This window comes from Pseudophryne corroboree, chromosome 2 (assembly GCF_028390025.1).
Source record: "Pseudophryne corroboree isolate aPseCor3 chromosome 2, aPseCor3.hap2, whole genome shotgun sequence".
In the NCBI taxonomy this organism is placed as follows: Eukaryota; Metazoa; Chordata; class Amphibia; order Anura; family Myobatrachidae; genus Pseudophryne; species Pseudophryne corroboree.
In genome coordinates this window covers 231,511,484-231,533,180 of record NC_086445.1, presented here as the reverse complement: position 1 = coordinate 231,533,180, position 21,697 = coordinate 231,511,484, and the positions used below count along the sequence as shown (strand labels likewise).

The window sequence follows — 21,697 nt, the reverse complement described above, 5'->3', positions numbered from 1 at the left end:
ATTAGTGAAACTCAATGTCCTTCCTGCTCCACCAACAATTCTATATGTGAATATAAATGACCATAAAGTAGTAGAATAATGTAACATTAACAATCATGATAACTATATAATAGACATTATATAGATAATAGGTCTAAGTTTGATGATTGTTTTATGTATAAAGTTTCCTGTCTGTTGTAGACTGATATAATTCAGAAGTAGGTGGTCTTTGCTTCATAAAGGTCTGAAGTAAATAAAGAAGCCAATTAATAATCCAGCAAATAATTGTGGTTAATAATGATTATTAAAATTTTCTTCAAAAGTATTTTAAAGAAAATAGAACATTTAGAAGGAAAGATGTTTACAGTAAATAATGTATTGAAATTATATTACAATTCTGGTAATAAAAATTCTAATTGAGTCACTTAATTCTCTAGACCTGTATATAGTTTTTCATGGGAAAGACCACAGTAAAGTTATATTTGGACATTACTATATGACACAATACCTGAAATAACTAAATAATACATCACACTACTGTATACTGTATATAACAGTCTATACCAAAGTAAGCATTTCCAAACAGTCATTTATTAGGGTGTACCTCACTAGCCCTGGAATGCCCTGGGAGAGATCATGGTAGGGCATCCTACAGATGTAATTCTGTACAAGCTGCTAAGTGAAATTGCGCATGCCTGGGTGATAGCAATACCTGTATTTGTGCAGAGTCAGACTGATTGCAAGTTCAGTACTAGGTGTTACATATAGAAAGCAGAAACATATTTGGTACCATACTTTATAAGGAGAGCCATATTTAATACCAAATGTAATTTACCGAGATATACAGTATCTGGTGCCCAAACCTTGCTTGCCACTACTCCTAACATTCTGAGATTAATCTGGTGCCCAGACTAACATACAGACCAGAATGTGATGATCATCTTAACATGCACATCTTTAGTGGTCATTCTTATGTGTAGACCCATATATGAAATACATTCTAATATGCAGACCCAAATCTGGTACCTATTCTAATATGGAGACCCATATATGACATACATTATAATATGCAGACCCAAATCTGGTACCCATTCTAATATGGAGGCCCATATATGAAATGCATTCTAATATGCAGACCCAAATCTGGTACCCATTCTAATATGGAGACCCATATATGAAATACATTCTTATATGCAGACCCAAATCTGGAACCCATTCTAATATGGAGACCCATATATGAAATACATTCTAATATGCAGACCCAAATCTGGTACCCATTCTAATATGGAGACCCATATATGAAATACATTCTAATATGCAGACCCAAATCTGGTACCCATTCTAATAGACAAACCTATATCTGGTGTCCAGTCTAATATGCAGACCTATATCTGCGTCAGGATGTGTGTTTTGTTTGGGATCAGGACTGGGACTACTGGGCAAGACTAGTTGGGACTTAAGTGAACAAAGTTAGATGGTTATATGATGCTGTTCCTCAAACTGAAATATCACAGGAGCTAGTTTTAGAGCATCAGAACCGGACATGAATGGAAGTCAGGATGCAAATCTAAGATGAGAGTAACTGTAATCCTGACCTGCAATCAGTGTCGGACTGGGGCATGTAGGGCCCACCGGGGAAATGCAGTGGTAGGGACCCATGTGTAGGGGTGTGGCCAGTCTACAGAGGGGGTGTGGCCTACCACCTCATTGGTTTGACTAACCATTAGAGAGTGCAACGTCTGGGCCCCTTCATAAATATATACAGTAAATTCAGCTGCTGCATGCATGATAATGAACCAGATTAATAACAGAGTAATAACAGCAATGCACTATCGAAAACAGACCATAGTCCAGTATAAGATTTTTATTGTATAATGTATATTTCAAGTGCACAGTCTGGAACCTGATCCTTAGAGCAGAAGGTGGGCCCCCCAGACAGAGGGGCCCACCGGTGTTTTCCCCTGTACCTCTGTGGGCCAGTCCAAGCCTGCCTGCAATGGAAGCAGGTATTTGCTGGGGGTGTAGTATGGCCGACCAGCGGTCAGGGGACCACCGGTCAGCTTACCGACGCCGGGATCCCGGCAGCATACCGACACCGGGATCCTGGCGGGGAGGGGTGAGTGCAGCAAGCCCCTTGCGGGCCCGCTGCGCTCGCCACGCTGCGGGCTCGGTGGCGACCTACGGTCGCCACGATTCTATTCCCACTCTATGGGTGTCGTGGACACCCACGAGTGGAAATAGTCCCTGTTGGTCGGCATGCCGACCATCGGGATAGTGAGGGGTCGGGGTGCTGGAAGAGGTCATGTGACTGTCGGTCTCCCGACCGCCGGTCACATGAATACCACCCATTTGCTGGAGATGATGAGCAACGTGGAAACTACATAGGGTTGCAGACAGTCTAAGAACAATGCAGGACAGCACTTCAGGATGTCGGGACTGACCAGGAGAAGCACAGGACAAGCAGAACAAAAAACCCTGATGTGTGACAATCTGGTGTCCAGTCTAATATGCAGACCCAAAATCTGGTACCTTTTCTAATAGGTAGATCCCTATCTGGTGCCAGCCTAATATGTAGACTTGGTGCCAAGTCATACATGCACACAAGAAACTGGTGCACATTATAATAGACAGATTCCTATCTCATGCCAAGCTAATATGCTGAGTCATTTCTGGTGCTAATATCCCGGGGAGGATGGATTCTATTATAGCTGGATAGCAGCACAATGGCACTCACCCTTACACCCGGCATCTCACTTACTCTTTTATGCGCTGTTATGTTGTGTGGGAAGGCTGTGTACCTGCATGTTACCACTGTGCAGGCTGGAGAGGGAGGCAGAGTGGAGAGAGAGCCCCAGGATCCTTCCTCCTGCACATAGGGTGCTGTGCTGTGGCCGAGCAAGTCATTGCAGGGAGCATTTGTCTTGCTTCTGGCACCCTCTGCAGGCATAACCAGAGTATATGTCAGGCTAGCCTTGTGCAGATCTATTTACAGTTCAATAATCATTCAAGTAAGCAGACCCATATTTGGTGTGTTTTTTAATGGTGCCCAATCTAATATGCGACCCTTTATATGGTGTCCAGACTAATATGCCAACCTTTATATGGTGCCCTGTCCAATATACTTACAGATCCCTATATGGTGTTCAGACGAATATTTAAATATGAAAATTGGTCTGCTAGGCACGTACACTGGTGTGTGCCATTATTTAGCATGTTGATCTTTACCAATGCAGGTCAAAGTAGTTGCCAATACCTAAATACTGTTCTATTAAAGTAGGTGTAAAAGTCACATCACTTTTTTGTGAAGTTGCAAAGTGCTTTAAGATCATTAAATATCCCATCACAAGAGCTGGTATGTCATTTTTTTGCATTTGTGCTCAGTGCATTTTGTGGCACCCCAGAGAAAAACGAGCATGCCCCTTTAATTTTATCAAACAGCATTTGCTAACCTTGAAACTTGTTTGCTGGCACAGCGAGAGTTAAAGACATGGACCATTGCCTGGTCACATGTCACACAGGAGGTGGCTATGAGCTACGATACAGAGCAAAGGCAGCGGGGGTGCTTGTAGGAGAGTCGGGCGAGCGTGGGAAACCACAGCTGGCGACCAGATGGCGCCAGACCTGTGCAGAGGTGCAGACGCTGCGGACATTTGAAGCAGGTTGTAGATGCCGCGTTGAGACAAATGTAGTTGCAGAGGAGTGGTTGAGAGTCTGAGTGAGTTGCAGAGACATTGGCCCTCATTCCGAGTTGTTCGCTCGCAAGCTGCTTTTAGCAGCTTTGCACACGCTAAGCCACCGCCTACTGGGAGTGAATCTTAGCATAGTAAAATTGCGAACGAAAGATTAGCAGAATTGCGAATAAACACTTCTTAGCAGTTTCTGAGTAGCTCCACACTTACTCGGCAACTGCGATCAGTTCAGTCAGTTTCGTTCCTGGTTTGACGTCACAAACACTCCCAGCGTTCGCCCAGACACTCCCGCGTTTCTTCAGACACTCCCGCGTTTTTCCCAGAAACGGCAGCGTTTTCTCACACACACCCATAAAACGGCCAGTTTCCACCCAGAAACACCCACTTCCTGTCAATCACATTACGATCACCAGAACGAAGAAAAAACCTCGTAATGCCGTGAGTAAAATTCCTAACTGCATAGCAAATTTACTTGGCGCAGTCGCAGTGTGAACATTGCGCATGCGCAATTAGCGGAAATTCGCTGCGATGCGAAGAAAATTACAGAGCGAACAACTCGGAATGACCACCATTGTTAATCATTGAAACACAGGATGGTGAGTGCTAAGCCCCATTACTACTTACATATACACATCGCCCAGCTATCACATTGAGAAGTGTGCCTGGAGGCATATTATAGATAACTGCCACAGATTAAACCCTGTTTAAAGGCAGCACTGTCAGCACAGTGACACATGTTATTTTGGACAATCACTACTGATAAAGCCAAATATTTATCTTATTTAAAACCCTTTAAGAGGTCTAAGAACACTGTACGCTATTGACGTATGGAGTACCGTAAGGGTACGCACGTTGCGTAGCAATCGCTTAGCCGTAGTCGAGACGCTCAAGCGTCACGTTCGCTCACGGCCAAGAGATCACAGGCAGGCACGCTATTGGCTGCCGACTAACGTAATGGTTCGCTATAGCGTAGCGGACGCTCGGGACCACGAGGAGATCACCAGCGGCGCTGACGCTCACAATGTTAAACCTTTATATGTAAACCATGAACAATGTATTATACAGGAAAACCTTAGTGTAGTGATAGAGTGTAGATGCAACACAGTGTAACCTTATTAACTTAAAAGCTGTTCGAGCGTCACCGACGCTCTGAGGATACTTAACACTATAAGAAATACACAAATACCGGGCTTAGGGTCTAACGCCTAATATGAATGTTATACTTGAAAAAGAATAATACAATACAAGTCATACACTACAATATAACATAGACTAACTAACCAGATAACTACACAGGAAATGCAATTCAATACAATTACGTTTAAGGGAAAATGAGAGAGAAAGAGGAGGAGAGAGAGAGAGAGAGAGAGATATGGCCCACAATAACAATAAAGACAATATGATTGCGGAGAAAACTTACGCACAAGGGGAACGATCGCATGCGCCTTTCTGAATATCCAGCTCCCGATTATCAGTGATGAGAACCGTTGAAGAGAGAGTGAGCTGGATCAGGTCGGCTTGTCTATTTATGCCCCACACACAATACAATTCAATGGTCCCTACAATCTCATTGTTCATTGGACACAGGAATTCGTCTTCGCATTATAACAAAAGGTCATAGGTTGATTCATACAGGTGGGCTGAGACCATTTCCAACTGCTCAGGTGGGTGGGAAACTAGGTTTCCCGCCGCATGGATAAGTAAGTGCAAATAATAGTAAAAGTACATAAACTTCTTATGTCCATAACTATTCGCACGAGCGATTAATCCGCTTCAAACCAACACCGGAATATTGCTAATTAAATACTCTTCCGATGGATACTAAACACCACTGTATGACCCATGTCTGACCCTTCGTATCAAACAAAGAGGGATCTCTTTGTTCATGAACATGCTACATTAACTTTCAGATTCTATTAAAGGGACCATGATCTACAAAATACATTAAATAGTTAAAATATGTAACGATTGAGTCGCACGCTGGGCACACAGAAACTCTACCGTAAATGCGCATACCATGCGCCTGCGGGTGCACGTAACAGCGGGTATGCGCACGCACGGGAGAGCGCACGCATGCGCAGCGCGGACCTGTATGAGGTGCAAATATGGTAGTGTGCATCGTGATATTTTTCTGACTTTGACAGTCCACCCTTTGGCAGTCAACAATAATTGCCACTTCCTAAAACATTTCAAAACGAGAAAAAATATATGTCAGGTGTAAATACATTTCCATGGTTGGGTAAGGGAGGAGAGAAGAAGGTGTGAAAAAGGTATGACCTAGTGAGATAGCAGTAGCATGTGTGTATGAATCCATGTTTGGGGGGTCATGTATCATCGTGCCGTACGTGTTTTAGATCAAGCTTCGAGGTATTGCGAAGTATACATTTGAATTCCTTCTTATTCCGCGGTACGGGTCTGTGGATGGGCTGTCAAACTTTACCGAGCTCTTTTCGGATTTTGGTTGCAACAAAATGGGGGAGCACATTTTAGTTGATGATACATGAATGGGGGAATATGTGATTGCTGATATCTGTGCCTGTATTCCCTATCGACTATGTGTGTCATTACCTGAAGGTTGTAGAAATGAAGATAAAGAACAATTATGGTAAATGCAGTGGTATTCTATGTCAGGTTAATGAACATTTGTCGGTTGAAGTCTTGTTCGGTGTCTGTTGAATGCAGTCTTCTTTGGGCTTTTGCCAAAAAGTGTGGGCAGAAAGCTTTGTCAATGTCCATAGACTTACAAAAGTGTTGGGCTAGCGTAATTTTAAAATTTCTAGGGAAACTGGGGGTCTATGGCATAGTTCATCAAATATCTGTGTATAAGGTTGTCAAAACTTCTTCTTTAATCCATCAGTTGTCTGTATACAGGTTCATCAAATTCCTTGTCCAAGTGGGTCTTTTTTTTTTTTCCTTGGAGGAAACGGAAAAACAGGTGAAAGAAACGGACCGTATAATCGCATTTTCATCACATCATTGTTTCTACCGTTGGGTCATAGATCAAATCCATTGGAATTACAATTTCCTCACTCCTTAGACTCATTACCCTGGTACTACGTTTGCACTTCATTAAAGCCTGACCGCATCTAAATATCAAGCCAATCGATATGACAACACCTAAGATACATAGAAGAAACTTCCCTACATCCATTATGACTCCTTGAGCCCATTCTCCTAAACCAGAGAACCAATTTCGCGGGTTCAACCATGACACCCAACCAGTCAGCTCATTACCCACAGCAGCAAGGGTGAGATTGTGTCTCCTGCGAAATTCCCACTTTAATTGGAGAATGTCATCCATCTTTTGGTCTATGACCTCGACCGGATCCTCGGTACTATTCGTAATATATGTGCAGCATTTCACGCCGTACTGCGTTGCCAGTGTGACACAATATCCACCTGTTACTGCTGTGAGATAATTAAGAACCATTCTATGCTGAACCAGTTCTGTTTTATAAGCTTGAAGCTCTCTTCCAGTATACCTAAAAGTGTCATCATACATTTCTGTGATATTATCTAACAAATTTGCAAGCGCAGATATATATCTATAGTTCAGCACTCCTCTAGCGGTGCGAGTGAAATCTAGCGCAAGTAGAACCTGAATCCCGGTGGATTCATGGATCATGTCAGAGGCCGGGTGCTCTGTCCTTTCTGTCAGTTGCCTTTTAACTACGTGCTCGTAATGGGTGTGAGTATAAGGAGCTTGGGCACCACGGTGTATATCTTTCATTTTGGCATGTGATACAGTCATTACTTCAGGCAGTACCTTTCCAATATAACACAATCCTTCAGAGTTTGGGGCAAGCCACTTATACGCCTTCCTCCCGCATATGAAATATGCATCATCGGGGAGAACATATGGGACGGAGTAGGACATAACCATATTACACATCCTCCATGTGAAATCTCCTACCCCTAATTCTCCCATCTGTCTAGTACACGTATCCGTTTGTACGATATGTGCACAGTATCCTGGTGATACCTCTCCAACTCTCGTAATCCTACTTCCTAGGGTATACCTATATCGGAAAGATTTTTCTCTACTGGCTATGTGGCGTATAAGCTCTGTATCTGTAGGCATTCTATCTGCTCTATATGAAAAGGTCATGGTTTGGTTACTCCATGACACTTCCCAATTTCCCGGCTTTCGGGGATTGGTAATGTTAAAACATATTAGGGATCTATCCACATGATAATGGTGGAGCTTCAAACTAGGAGGACTGGAGATATTAAACCTCCTGTCCACCGGTCTCCCACCCTTTAGCTCAAGTACCTCTCCTACCGTTAAAGGGAATGGTACTAGTCCTGATTTGCTATGACCTTGAGGTACTTGAGAGCATACCCAACAATCTGTTTGATTTAACACACTACCCACTAAGGAGTGATAGTCACTCAATGGATGCCGGTCCATGTGGATATTAAAACTGGATTGGCATTTCTTAATGCACCCATCCTCAACTACATTGTCACAGAGCCTACAGATACAGTTTTCTTCAGCTAACAATCCTTCACAATTCCTTCTATTATCAATGCTATCGGATCGTTTTCTGATACTCGCCTTTACTTGTTGGTTAAGTTGTTCTTGGAAAACTACGCCTCCATCTTTGTCATCAGAACCCATTCCAGAACCTCTCTCGACCTCCATGGTACTCTCGCCGGAACAGACTGCTCTGGTCAACATCATGGTCAACAGGAAAATCCGGATCACAGTCTCTTGGGGCAAGTCCATCTTATAGGAGGAAACGGAGAAGAATGAGAAGGGGGAAAAAAATAGTTGAGGGAGAGGGGATGGGAAGTGGAGAAAAACAATAAAAGGGAACAGGAAATCGACAACTGCTTTTGATCTTGTGATCTTCAATGCTCAGGTGCCGCCTCAGTCCTCCTGGAACAGACACTCCAGTGATACAACTTCCTCTACCGTCTGTTCCTTATCACGGGACCTCTCTGGATCAGCAACCTTCTTACAGTGGGACGAATGGACCCAAGTCTCTCTCTCGGCAACCTTCAATGCTGTAGTGCTAGTCAATAAGACTTGGTATGGTCCTTCCCATCTGTCAATAAGGCATCCTGAGCGTAGAAAATTCCGTATCATTACATAATCCCCAGGTTCAATGTCATGACAATTACTATCTGGTAAATCAGTAATCATTAACTTCAAATTATCATTTTGATTCCTTAGCTGTTTACTCATGTTAATCAAGTATTTTACAGTCACTTCATTGTTACACTTCAAATCATCCTGAGGGTTAATCATAACATGCGGTTGTCGACCAAATAAGATCTCAAAGGGGGACAGATTAAGAGGGGACCTGGGAGTGGTTCTGATGCTGTATAGTATAATGGGTAAAGCTTCTGGCCATGTCAATCCTGTCTCTACCATAACTTTGCTCAGTTTATTTTTAATAGTGCTGTTCACTCTTTCCACCTTCGCACTCGCCTGTGGACGGTATGGAGTGTGCAGCTTGCTATCAATTCCCATCAACTTACACATTCCTTGAAAGACATCACCTGTAAAATGGGTACCCCTATCACTTTCAGTTATTCTAGGGATACCATATCTACATACAAATTCCTGCACAATTTTCTTAGCAGTAAACATAGCGGTGTTTGTGGCCGCAGGAAATGCTTCGACCCAATTTGAGAATACATCTATCCAAACAAGTACATATTTCAAATTTCGACAAGGGGGTAATTGAATAAAGTCAATCTGTATTACCTGAAAAGGGCCGCCTGTAGGTGGGATATGAGATGGTTCTGTTGGTATTGCCTTTCCGATATTCTTTCTCAAGCAGGTAAGGCATGACATTGCTCTCTTACTCGCATGAGATGAAAATCCTGGGGCGCACCAATATGCTCTTACCAACTTGCACATTCCCTCCTTGCCCAGATGAGTCAGCCCGTGTGCTGCCTCAGCTAAACATGGAAGATATGCTCTGGGGGCCACTGGTTTACCTTGTCCATCCGTCCAGAGTCCTGAGGACTCCTGGCCATATCCCTTTGCCTTCCAGACTGCCTTTTCCTGCGTGGAACACAAATTTTGCATTTCACACAACTTCTGTGTGTTGATGGTATTAAATACCATCAATTGTGTGGTGTCTGTCTGTCTGGGGGTACCAGCTGCTAACTTAGCAGCTTCGTCTGCTCGGCTGTTACCAAGTGATACTGGGTCCTGGCTATATGTGTGTGCTTTACACTTGATAACAGCCACTCTGTTGGGTTCCTGTATTGCTGTTAGAAGCCTTTTGATGTGAGCTGCATGCGCTACCGGTGTACCAGCTGCCGTCATGAAATTTCTGAGGCGCCATAGGGCTCCGAAATCATGGACTACCCCGAAGGCGTATCTAGAATCGGTGTAGATATTGGCTGACTTGCCCTTAGCCAATTCACATGCTCTGGTTAGGGCGACCAGTTCAGCAACCTGGGCTGAGTGAGGTGGGCCTAGCGGTTCAGCTTCTATGGTGCCTTGGTCGTCTACGACTGCGTATCCAGTACACAAGTCTCCCGAGTCTGACTGTCTGAGACAACTACCATCCGTGTAGAAGGTAAGATCTACATCTTCCAGTGGGTTGTCACTGATGTCAGGCCTTGCTGTAAAATTTTGGGTCAAATATTCCATACAATCATGCATGTCATCTTTTGTATTAAATCCTCCTTCCCCACCACTCTCATCCTCCACCCTTTGTGCCTGTCCAGGCACACCTGGGAGATATGTTGCAGGATTTAATGCACTGCATCTCCTTATGGTGATGTTTACGGGGGCCATTAGTGCCAATTCCCATCTTGTAAACCGCGCTGATGAGACGTGCCTGGTTTGTGCAGAATTTAACAAGGCTGACACTGCATGTGGTGTATGAATTGTGAGGTTGTGACCTAGCACTACATCTTTGCTTTTCGTTACCAGTAATGCTATCGCAGCAACGCTTCGCAAGCATGTGGGGAGGGATCGCGCTACCGTATCTAGCTGAGCGCTGTAGTATGCTACCGGCCTGCTGGCATCACCATGCTTTTGGGTTAGGACGCCTGCCGCGCAACCAGCACTTTCTGTTCCGTACAGCTCAAAGGGTTTCCCATAGTCTGGCATACCTAATGCTGGCGCCTGCGTTAGGCACTGTTTAAGTCTCTCAAATGCCATTTCGGACTCGTCTGTATGCGAAATCCGATCAGGTTTGTTTGAGGAGACCATCTCCTGCAAAGGTAATGCCAGAATGGAAAATCCTGGGATCCAGTTACGGCAATACCCACACATTCCTAAAAACGTTCTGATCTGTTGCTGGGTTTGTGGCAGAGTCATGTCTCTAATTGCTTGAATTCTATCAGCGGTCAGGTGTCTCAGTCCTTGTGTTAGACAGTGTCCCAAATATTTTACTTTAGTTTGGCATAATTGCAACTTGTCTTTGGAAACCTTGTGTCCTGTGTCTGAAAGATGAAACAGGAGCTGTTTCGTATCCTTCAGGGACGCTTCCAGTGAATCTGAACACAGTAGTAAATCATCCACATACTGTATCAATACTGATCCACTCTCTGGTTGGAAAGACTGTAAACAATCATGCAAAGCCTGGGAAAATATACTTGGGCTGTCTATGAATCCTTGTGGTAATCGAGTCCATGTGTATTGGACTCCTCTGTATGTAAATGCGAACAAATATTGGCTGTCAGGGTGCAGAGGTACCGAGAAGAAAGCGGAGCAGAGGTCAATAACAGTGAAAAATTCCGCAGTGGGAGGGATTTGCATAAGGATGACAGCTGGATTTGGCACTACGGGGAACTGATTCTCAACTATTTTGTTAATCCCCCTTAGATCCTGCACTAGCCTGTAACCCCTCCCCCCACTCTTTTTCACAGGGAAGATGGGACTATTGGCAGTGCTGGATGTTCTTACCAGAATGCCCTGTTGTAGCAAGCGCTCTATTACGGGATAAACTCCTAACTCCACCTCTGGCTTCAGAGGGTACTGTGGGATTTTTGGAGCTATCCTACCATCTTTTACTTGTACAACTACCGGAGCTACGTTTGCCATTAATCCAGTGTCTTGTCCATCTTTAGTCCAAAGTGACTCTGGTATCTGGGATGTCATTTCTTCTACCTGGGAGGGAGTCCTATTTGTCATAATGGTATGTGACATTAATTTTGATGGGGAGTCTAACATGTCTCGCACTTCCTGAGCGTGATTCTCAGGTATGTCCAAGAATACACCTTCAGGAGTACAATAAATGACGCACCACATTTTAAACAATAAGTCTCTTCCCAGGAGATTAGTCGGTGCCGATGCAGCCAGCAAAAAGGAATGCTTGGTATGTAAAGGCCCTATTGTAATCTCTGCTGGTTTGCTAACAGGGTAGTGCTAGACTACTCCCGTTACTCCTATGGCTGGAATTGTCTTACCAGTGGTTCTCATGCCCACTGTCGAATTTATCACTGATTTGGCCGCCCCCGTATCTACAAGAAAGTTTACTGTTTTTTACCAGCTACATCAATTGCAATTTCGGGTTCACTTCCAAGACTTGCAATCAATTTTACTGGCTGCAGATTACAGGTATGGCCACACCCCTATTGGGTATGGTGACCTCCCTGAATCCTGCTGGCAGCAACTACTTGTGAAGGGGTTAAATGGGAACTGCCAGAAGTTTGCCAGTCTCCTTTTGGGGGATATCTTTTTGTTTCCCCTGTATGTGGCTCATAACTCCGTCTCTGCGGACCCTGATCCCAATTTCGTGTGTCATGTCGTTGTCTAGGGGGTTGGTATGATCTTTGTGCATTTTTCGCTCTACAGTCTCGTGCTATGTGTCCCTGTTTATGACAAAAATAACATGTTACCACATTTGACTTACCCACCGGGTTTGGTGATTTAAACAAAGGTTGCTTTGTGGTCAGGGCCTGTATACTTACGGCCATTAACTTATCACCTTGTGACTCCCTGTGTCTGGTGATATTCCGGTCGTGATCAATAGCAGCCTCTCTCAAAGTAGCCACCGACAGACCTCGCCAACATGGTTGCGTGGTCTGTACCCTTGTCTTTAATGCTTCTTTTAAACCATCCATTAGCACAGATACTGCTACTTCTTGATGATTTGCATTGGTCCTAATGTCCTCTATGCCAGTGTATTTTGCCATTTCTAATAGTGCCCGGTGAAAATACTCAGCAGCTGTTTCTGACTCTTTTTGTTTAATGGAAAAAATTCTATTCCATTTGGCTACAGCTGGAAAATACTCCTTTAACTGTAAATTTATTATTTTTACATTGTCTTTGTTGTACACATCTGTAAGGGGTACATCCTGATCCAATCCACAGTCAGCTAAAAATTGAGCTGAGTCGACATTGGAGGGTAAACATGCCCTCAGCAATATCTGCCAGTCTTTGTTATTTGGCTCTACAGTGTTTCCTAGGTCTCTGATGTATTTCTGGCTAGCAACTAGATCTTTCCTGGGATCAGGGAATTCAGACACTATGGTTCTTAATTCCATTCGGGAAAATGGGCTATACATGGCAATGTTCCTAATGGGAGTGACTCCTGTAGTGTCCGTTTTCCCATTTGGAACAGCTATCACCCTAACGGGAGCAAGTTTAATAATGTCATTCTGATTAGATTCTACAGCCTGTGGTGAAATGGTTTCAGCATAGTGTAAGGTGCCGTACTTACCCGTTGATACGACCTCACCTGTCCCTCCGCTAGGGGCCTTTGTTACTAATCTTAAGGGTTGGGCCGTGCCTACTGTTGTTTCCGATATGGTGGCTGCTAGAGAGAGTGCCGATATTGTTGATGCTTCGTCTTCTTGATCACACTCCTGGGGAAAGTTCAAAACAGGGTACAACTTGCACGGGTTAATACTTGCATTGGTTAACTTATTAACATTTACACAGTTGCTAAGTGTTTGTTTGTTACACCCTAGTGCGTCATTCTCCGCAACCAATTTCTCTCCTGATATGTATGGTGGCGGCGGGGCCGTGGCTATCAGTTTCCTGATAGGATTAGATCCCGCCGTCTGAGCCAATCCTCTCTGTATTTCACCCTCCTGTTGCCATAACTGCAAATAATCATAATGTTTGATCCGTCTCTTTGTTGATTTAATGAGACATATCCTCCTCCTTAGATTTTGTAACACTTCTGGGCTAAAGCTGCCTACTCTTGGGAACTTCTCCCCGTCATATACCATCATTCTCTCCCATTCATCACATAAAACTTCTGTGTGTGAACCGTATTTTTCACACATTACGTACCTTGCCGACCCGATTGGTCGGTTCACTAAATCAACCCGAACCGAGGTTGATCGCCCCCTTCCTGAACAACTGGCCCCCATAATTTGCAGGTGTTGCTTGCTCTACCTCTGACCTTTATATCAGGGTCTTCAGCGAACCCTTACAAAAAACCAAAATATTCAAAGATAGGTTGACGGTGGTAGTTTACCGAGTACCCCACTTACTCGCCCACGCCGACCAATACGACCTCCACACTTATATAGTGCTGGCGTACTCGACCCAGGGCCCCTATGAACCTTTGTTTACTGGAACATGTGAGTGTGATCCGCAGAGCATTAACCCTTTCCAGTAACTGTGGGGTTGTTGGATAATTCCTGAGTGACCAGCGAACTTCCCTTTTGAAAATAAAAAATTACACAAATCACGTTAGAATGTACAAATAGCGTTTATGACCCTTTTCGTACACAAATGGTACTAGGTCAGATTACTAACTAATGCACACAATTACGTGCGGTACAATCGTTCAGTACATAAGCAACTAATCTTATGTACGGAGCGACCAACGGAATCGACATTCGGCAGCTGCGAATTCCTTCAGCCTGAGCTTTTATGGCCTATATGGGTTCCGCCCCAACCCTTCTTGGTGTTGGGCTACTTGACTCTATAGCGGACTTCCTTGTCTGCTGTACCTGGACCTCCTGGTCTGTTATGCGACCTCCTGGTCTGACCTCCTGGTCTGCTACAGTATGACCTCCTGGTCTGCTACACTCTAATGCTCTTTATATGTTTAACAAGGGATGCCTCCCTAGCCACCGTGCATGTCACTTACACGTATGTAATTTCACGAGAACTCGATGATTTCTGTGGTTCAATCCCCAAAATTGTAAAAACTTATATATGCAAACACTCACTCACCACATGTACACTTTTGTTTCTATTTCTATTTCTGCGCAGAAATTTCTTTCCTTTAGACCAGATGTGTTGTAAATTTGGAGAAGGATCTGTTAGTCTAAATTTCGGACACTAAAATAGACTTGCGCTATTTATCGCGTCGCCACCTTTTCGCCTGTTAAAATAACACTAGTGTGTGATTTGAGTTACGTGGGCGTACCCGGACGCTCCGTTGCGTAATATACGCTGCGTGCGTCGGCCTTTGCGTACGCGAGTCTCACCCTTTGTTAGAGACACGTGTACACCAGTCTTTATCCACCGTAACACAACTAACACGTTTATCAATGTAGATGATACTCGATCATCTACCGAGCACCACACCAATCTCTCCTTGTATCTTTAGGTAGAGCTGCGTGCGCGCTTTGCAATTTATCCCTTAATGTATTACTTTTACACTTTAACTATGAAATAGCGACAAATCTCTCTTAGCACGTTTATCAATTATAAAATGGCAAACAGGAGAGTGATATATGAAAATACACGAATAAAAAGAAATGCAGATATGCGTGTGTGCGTACGCAAGACAGAAATAAACAGTTTTAAAAGACACTAGCGTGTTGTTCTTACCTCCGGTTCCGGATTCCCTCAGCACCCTTTACTAAGCGAAGCAGACGCTTATCCAGACAGCACTGCGAGGAATATGATCTCCCGCCCTTTGCTGATGGATAATGTCTGCTGAAATTACCTAGCAGAGATATGTGAAGGACGGACGAGCCGCCAATTGATAAAGCCAAATATTTATCTTATTTAAAACCCTTTAAGAGGTCTAAGAACACTGTACGCTATTGACGTATGGAGTACCGTAAGGGTACGCACGTTGCGTAGCAATCGCTTAGCCGTAGTCGAGACGCTCAAGCGTCACGTTCGCTCACGGCCAAGAGATCACAGGCAGGCACGCTATTGGCTGCCGACTAACGTAATGGTTCGCTATAGCGTAGCGGACGCTCGGGACCACGAGGAGATCACCAGCGGCGCTGACGCTCACAATGTTAAATCTTTATATGTAAACCATGAACAATGTATTATACAGGAAAACCTTAGTGTAGTGATAGAGTGTAGATGCAACACAGTGTAACCTTATTAACTTAAAAGCTGTTCGAGCGTCACCGACGCTCTGAGGATACTTAACACTATAAGAAATACACAAATACCGGGCTTAGGGTCTAACGCCTAATATGAATGTTATACTTGAAAAAGAATAATACAATACAAGTCATACACTACAATATAACATAGACTAACTAACCAGATAACTACACAGGAAATGCAATTCAATACAATTACGTTTAAGGGAAAATGAGAGAGAAAGAGGAGGAGAGAGAGAGAGAGATATGGCTCACAATAACAATAAAGACAATATGATTGCGGAGAAAACTTACGCACAAGGGGAACGATCGCATGCGCCTTTCTGAATATCCAGCTCCCGATTATCAGTGATGAGAACCGTTGAAGAGAGAGTGAGCTGGATCAGGTCGGCTTGTCTATTTATGCCCCACACACAATACAATTCAATGGTCCCTACAATCTCATTGTTCATTGGACACAGGAATTCGTCTTCGCATTATAACAAAAGGTCATAGGTTGATTCATACAGGTGGGCTGAGACCATTTCCAACTGCTCAGGTGGGTTGGGAAACTAGGTTTCCCGCCGCATGGATAAGTAAGTGCAAATAATAGTAAAAGTACATAAACTTCTTATGTCCATAACTATTCGCACGAGCGATTAATCACCGCTTCAAACCAACACCGGAATATTGCTAATTAAATACTCTTCCGATGGATACTAAACACCACTGTATGACCCATGTCTGACCCTTCGTATCAAACAAAGAGGGATCTCTTTGTTCATGAACATGCTACATTAACTAAACTTTCAGATTCTATTAAAGGGACCATGATCTACAAAATACATTAAATAGTTAAAATATGTAACGATTGAGTCGCACGCTGGGCACACAGAAACTCTACCATAAATGCGCATACCATGCGCCTGCGGGTGCACGTAACAGCGGGTATGCGCACGCACGGGAGAGCGCACGCATGCGCAGCGCGGACCTGTATGAGGTGCAAATATGGTAGTGTGCATCGTGATATTTTTCTGACTTTGACACTACAGAGATATTTCATTAAGCTGGAACACAAAAACATATTTTCAACACAAATCCTGTGTATAATCAGAATACAGTGACATTGTCTACCCTGACACAGAGAGTCACATATTTGATTCCTGGACTTATATTTCTTTAAGGAGGTACCTAACCCCTTATGCAACAAGTTCAGTTTAAACCTCAGGACCCCAATGCAATACTATGATACTCTAGGATCCATGAGCTCCAGCGTTATGCTAATTGTCAGTGAAGATCGGAACTGTGTGTAGGGATAGTGAGGAAAAATAGAGATTGTGTTTTTCTGAGCCTCAGTGACTTAAATCAGTTTTTTTGCAAATTAGTATTTTTCTTGATCATATTCTTCTTCGTTTTCTTCTTGAACATTGCACTAATTAATACTTGCATAACTGTAATAAATTAATCATAAATCAGAATCTTTATCAACCACTGTTTGAGTTAGGCCTAAACCACATTGAGTCATCCAGTGTATTGTGAGCTGTCGATTGAATTAGTCTTTATTGATTGCCACATAGTGATTCTATTCTTCATGAATGTAATTTTCTTGACATTCACAAAATAACTTTCTACCCAGCATTTCTTGCAGTAAAATAAAGAGTATTCTCCATGGGCAGAGCCGGCCTTAGGCATAGGCAAACTAGGCAATTGCCTAGGGCATTTGGTATGCCTAGGGGCACAAGCAGCTTCTGCTGATTAAAATGATATGTGGCATGCCTATATTATGTGTGCAGCATTTCGTATACAGATACAGCCACAGTCTCACACAGTATAAAGGCATGCTGCATATCATTTTAATCAGCAGAAGCTGCTTGTGCATCCTAGCCACATAGCAATGCAAATAAGATGCATTTTCATCAAAAATAGGCACCCGACGTTAGCAGAGCTACCAGTTGACTCACGCCAGGAACTATATATATATATATATATATATATATATATATCGCTCCCAGCTCCGGCACTCCCCAGGTGAATCAGGTATACTTTGCCGGGTGCCCTCCAACACCTAGTCCAGCAGGCTAAGTGTATTCACGTATATCACTCCAATGGCGGCACTCCGGACTGGTACAGATTACTCAGAGCCAATAATGTATAGCAACGTTTCAGCGCTCTGCGGCGCTTTTATCAAGCCATGGCTTGATAAAAGCGCCGCAGAGCGCTGAAACGTTGCTATACATTATTGGCTCTGAGTAATCTGTACCAGTCCGGAGTGCCGCCATTGGAGTGATATATATATATATATATATATATATACGAAGGAAGTCCTGTACTCGCATCAAATCTTCCAGGGTGGGTGCTATCCCAACAGAACGAAGTCCGCTGAATATATAGGTGTCCACGAAGGTGGCGGGCGCACTCTCACAAATATATACAAATTCTTTAGTAATATCAACTGTTCTTTATTGTAGCCTCATAAATCGACGTTTCAATCCTTCCACAGGATCTTTTTCAAGAAAGGCAATACGATATCATTTATTTCGTGATGCACAATCATTAAATAATGCCTAAAAAGAATACAAAAATGAGAAAAGACTCAGCCTCCCAGGCCCCTTGATAATGGCAGAAAGTCTATATAAACAGGGCTTCAGTTACCCCATTCACATAGTGACTATAGTATAAAATCAATATAATTATTATAATGTTTAATGAACACCTTCAACCAAAGTGCAACTTTTCACCAAAGTGTTCGGAGAAACCACCTAAGTCCCTTTGGCAAAAATTATACTCATCCACCAAAACGTGCCTAATTGGACCATTTAACCCACACGTGGGAAAGATGTTATAAAGACTCTCAAGGAAACCAGAGATCACTTACACGAAGGCTTAAAAACAGAGGGACAGTATCCGGGTCCGGAGGACTGCCAGCAACGTGTGTGGTCCTATAGCAACTGCATGCATAATATGAGACTGTTAGACGACTGAAAAACTCCACAATTTCAAAAAGACACTAGCATGGTAAACTGGCTATTACCTATAGCGATCACAATCTAGGTTTAATGTATCCTGGGTTCATAGGTGTTCGATACGGCTGATCGGCCCAACCAGGGGCGGATCCAGAACAAAATGACAGGGGGGGCACCACAATAGGGGAAGGAAGGGGGGGTTCGGCAAATGTGCTCCTGTGAAAGGGGTGTGGCTTTGTAACAAGGGGTTTGGCCTCACAGAGAATGCCATACCCACGCTCTCGTTTTCATCACGCTGGGGGCATGGAGTACAAGGGCAGTGGGTGACAGGATGAGAGTGCGGGGACAGGGCAGGTGTGCGGGGACAGACCTGGTAGGGGACAAGGCGAGTGTGCGGGGACAGGGCAGGTGTGCGGGGACAGGCCTGGTAGGGGACAGGGCACCCTGTTACTGTATGGTATGGCCACAAAACAAATACCTATGGCGCGATTGAATAATAATATATAGAATGTACTAATAATATTGGCTCAATTGCAGCAGTCCCAAAAGACCTATCTGCACTAGTCTCAATAAATATCTTAGGAGTATATTGAGAAAGGCTGCGCTATAGGGCCAATAGTATATATAGAAAAATATATATAATTGCCGGTGGATCAAATTAAACACATTTATTTTTCACATGTATATCAATGCATACTGATACATAAATATAAAAAGGAAACAAACACACCAGTGCTGGATACAATTATCAATGGATAAAAAGTTGCAATAAAAACTGGGTATAAAGTGTCAGCTACAATTGGGTGGAAGCATGTAGTATTCCTTTCAAATACCAATAGCTGGAAAACAATGAACGTAACATTTGATGTTGTAGAAAAGCCGCTCAAATCCGTATCACCGCTATAAAGTCAATGGTGAACTGTGTAATTCACTGAAGATTAAACTGAAGATTTTTAACACAGAGCCACACTATAATGGAGGTTGCTGCTAAGAGCTGTAAAATCAGTTGTGGACTGTGTAATTTACTGATGGTTTTAACACAACGCCACACTATACGATGAGGTTGCTGCTGGGAGCCGTTACTCACTGTATCCCTGCTGTCAGGGACCCTTTTGATGGATGTGAGAAATCAGTGACCCGAGCGTCCTCGGGAGAAGTACCTGTGAACGGCAGCCGTGAATAATAGCAGCAGATGGCTCCGGACAATTTACGGCCGCACGGGGAGCACTGATTAATTTACAGCTGATCGTAAATGTCCAGTTATCCAGCTGATAGAGTCCTATACTGTATGGTATGGCTCTGGGCAATCATAGCTGCACGTGGGAAGTGCAGCTATGATTGTAGCTAAAATGAAAGTAAAAAAAAAATCTTCCTTCTAAATGACAGGGGGGGCACGTGCCTGGGTGCCCCCCCCCCTGGATCCGCCACTGGGCCCAACCTAATGAAACAATACTTACTATTTAAAGTGTGCAAATCTCACAACTCGACATAAATTATGCAAAAAACAGTGCTTACCATGTGCTAGAGCCTGCCATGTGATCCCAGGAAGCATGCTGTAGACAGCCTTGCCCCGGATGTATATATACGCCCCCGGACCGGAAGTGCGTCCACAAAGGCAAAAAAACTCCTCAGTCAGCTATATGATTAAAATGTACATTAGCTGCATACACTAACCACAGGTTAGTGATTCACAGGGCGGACGCTGCACTCTACCCGTCGCTCAAGCCCTAATAGTTTCATATTCGGCCGCGTCTTGCGTTCCACTAACCGGAAGTGGAACGCGATGCGTTCCAAACCCCGGAAGTGGATGCGGTTAGTCTCTCACAGCTGGGCTGTAACAGCGCGTACTCACTGGTGGAATCAACTCAGAGTCGCGTTTATGTTCAGGCTCATCATATCCCCGCACAGCCTTCTACCAGCACCGCTTACTCGTCTCAATGGGGCATTTAGAAAAAAACTCGTATATATATGTAACAACACTGTGGTTCTCCATTACAATAATAAGTCGGGTTGACAACATGATCAACCCGGATAGCCTATAAGAAACTTCATGGCTCAAGAAGTGTATTCTGATGTAATGCAATCATGACCTAAGATATAATTAGAAATCTTTAAATGGTTGTAATTATTTAAATTCATGCCATCAGGGACCTGGGAGGGTGGGCTAACAGACACAATCAAAATACATAAAGACAATACACACATAACAGAAATAACTACAGGAACACCCCATAGGGGTTATTTTCATTTAGTCCTCTTGGGGACACCGTGTCCAAGTGGCTGATCCAAAAGCACTCCCTTTGTTTCAGCCTCTTGGTCCGGTCTCCACCAGTAACACTCGGGGGCACCCAATCAATGATTTTACACTTGAGACTGGCGACCTGGTGACGGGCTTCAATGAAATGACGAGCCACCGGCTTATCTGATTTACCGCTATTCAATGCCACATGTATAGATGAGCGGTGATTCGCCATTCGGTCCCTAAAATTGCGGGTAATTAACCCAACGTAAAACAATCTGCATGGGCATTTGAGAATGTAGATGACGAAATCTAATCTGCAGTGTAAATGATATTTAAGTTTAATGGTAGAACCGGTGTGGGGATGGGAAAATGTTGGCCCCACCATCATCGAACGACACGTAGTGCAGCTCCCACAGGAGAAACAGCCCGGTTTTTGCTGCAGCAACTGGGTAGTGGACATAGGTGCATTAGGATATAATACAGGTCTCATGAGCATTTGCTTTAGGTTCGGACCTCTGCGGTACGCCAACATAGGGGGGTTCATGCGTGTGAATGGTAATGCTGGATCAGTACTAACAATTGGCCAGTGTTTCTTAAGTACCTTGTTGAGGTGC

General features: G+C 43.7%; 1 long non-coding RNA gene across 1 annotated transcript in view; it reads left to right on the top strand.

Annotated features, from left to right (window-relative positions):
- Positions 1-3,541: 3,541 nt before the first annotated feature.
- The window catches only part of LOC135011260 (uncharacterized), a 263,022-nt gene continuing 244,866 nt past the window's right edge, over positions 3,542-21,697 (top strand). The window contains exon 1 of the long non-coding RNA XR_010210376.1: positions 3,542-3,638. This is a non-coding gene — a long non-coding RNA (uncharacterized LOC135011260). The remainder of the gene's footprint in view (positions 3,639-21,697) is intronic.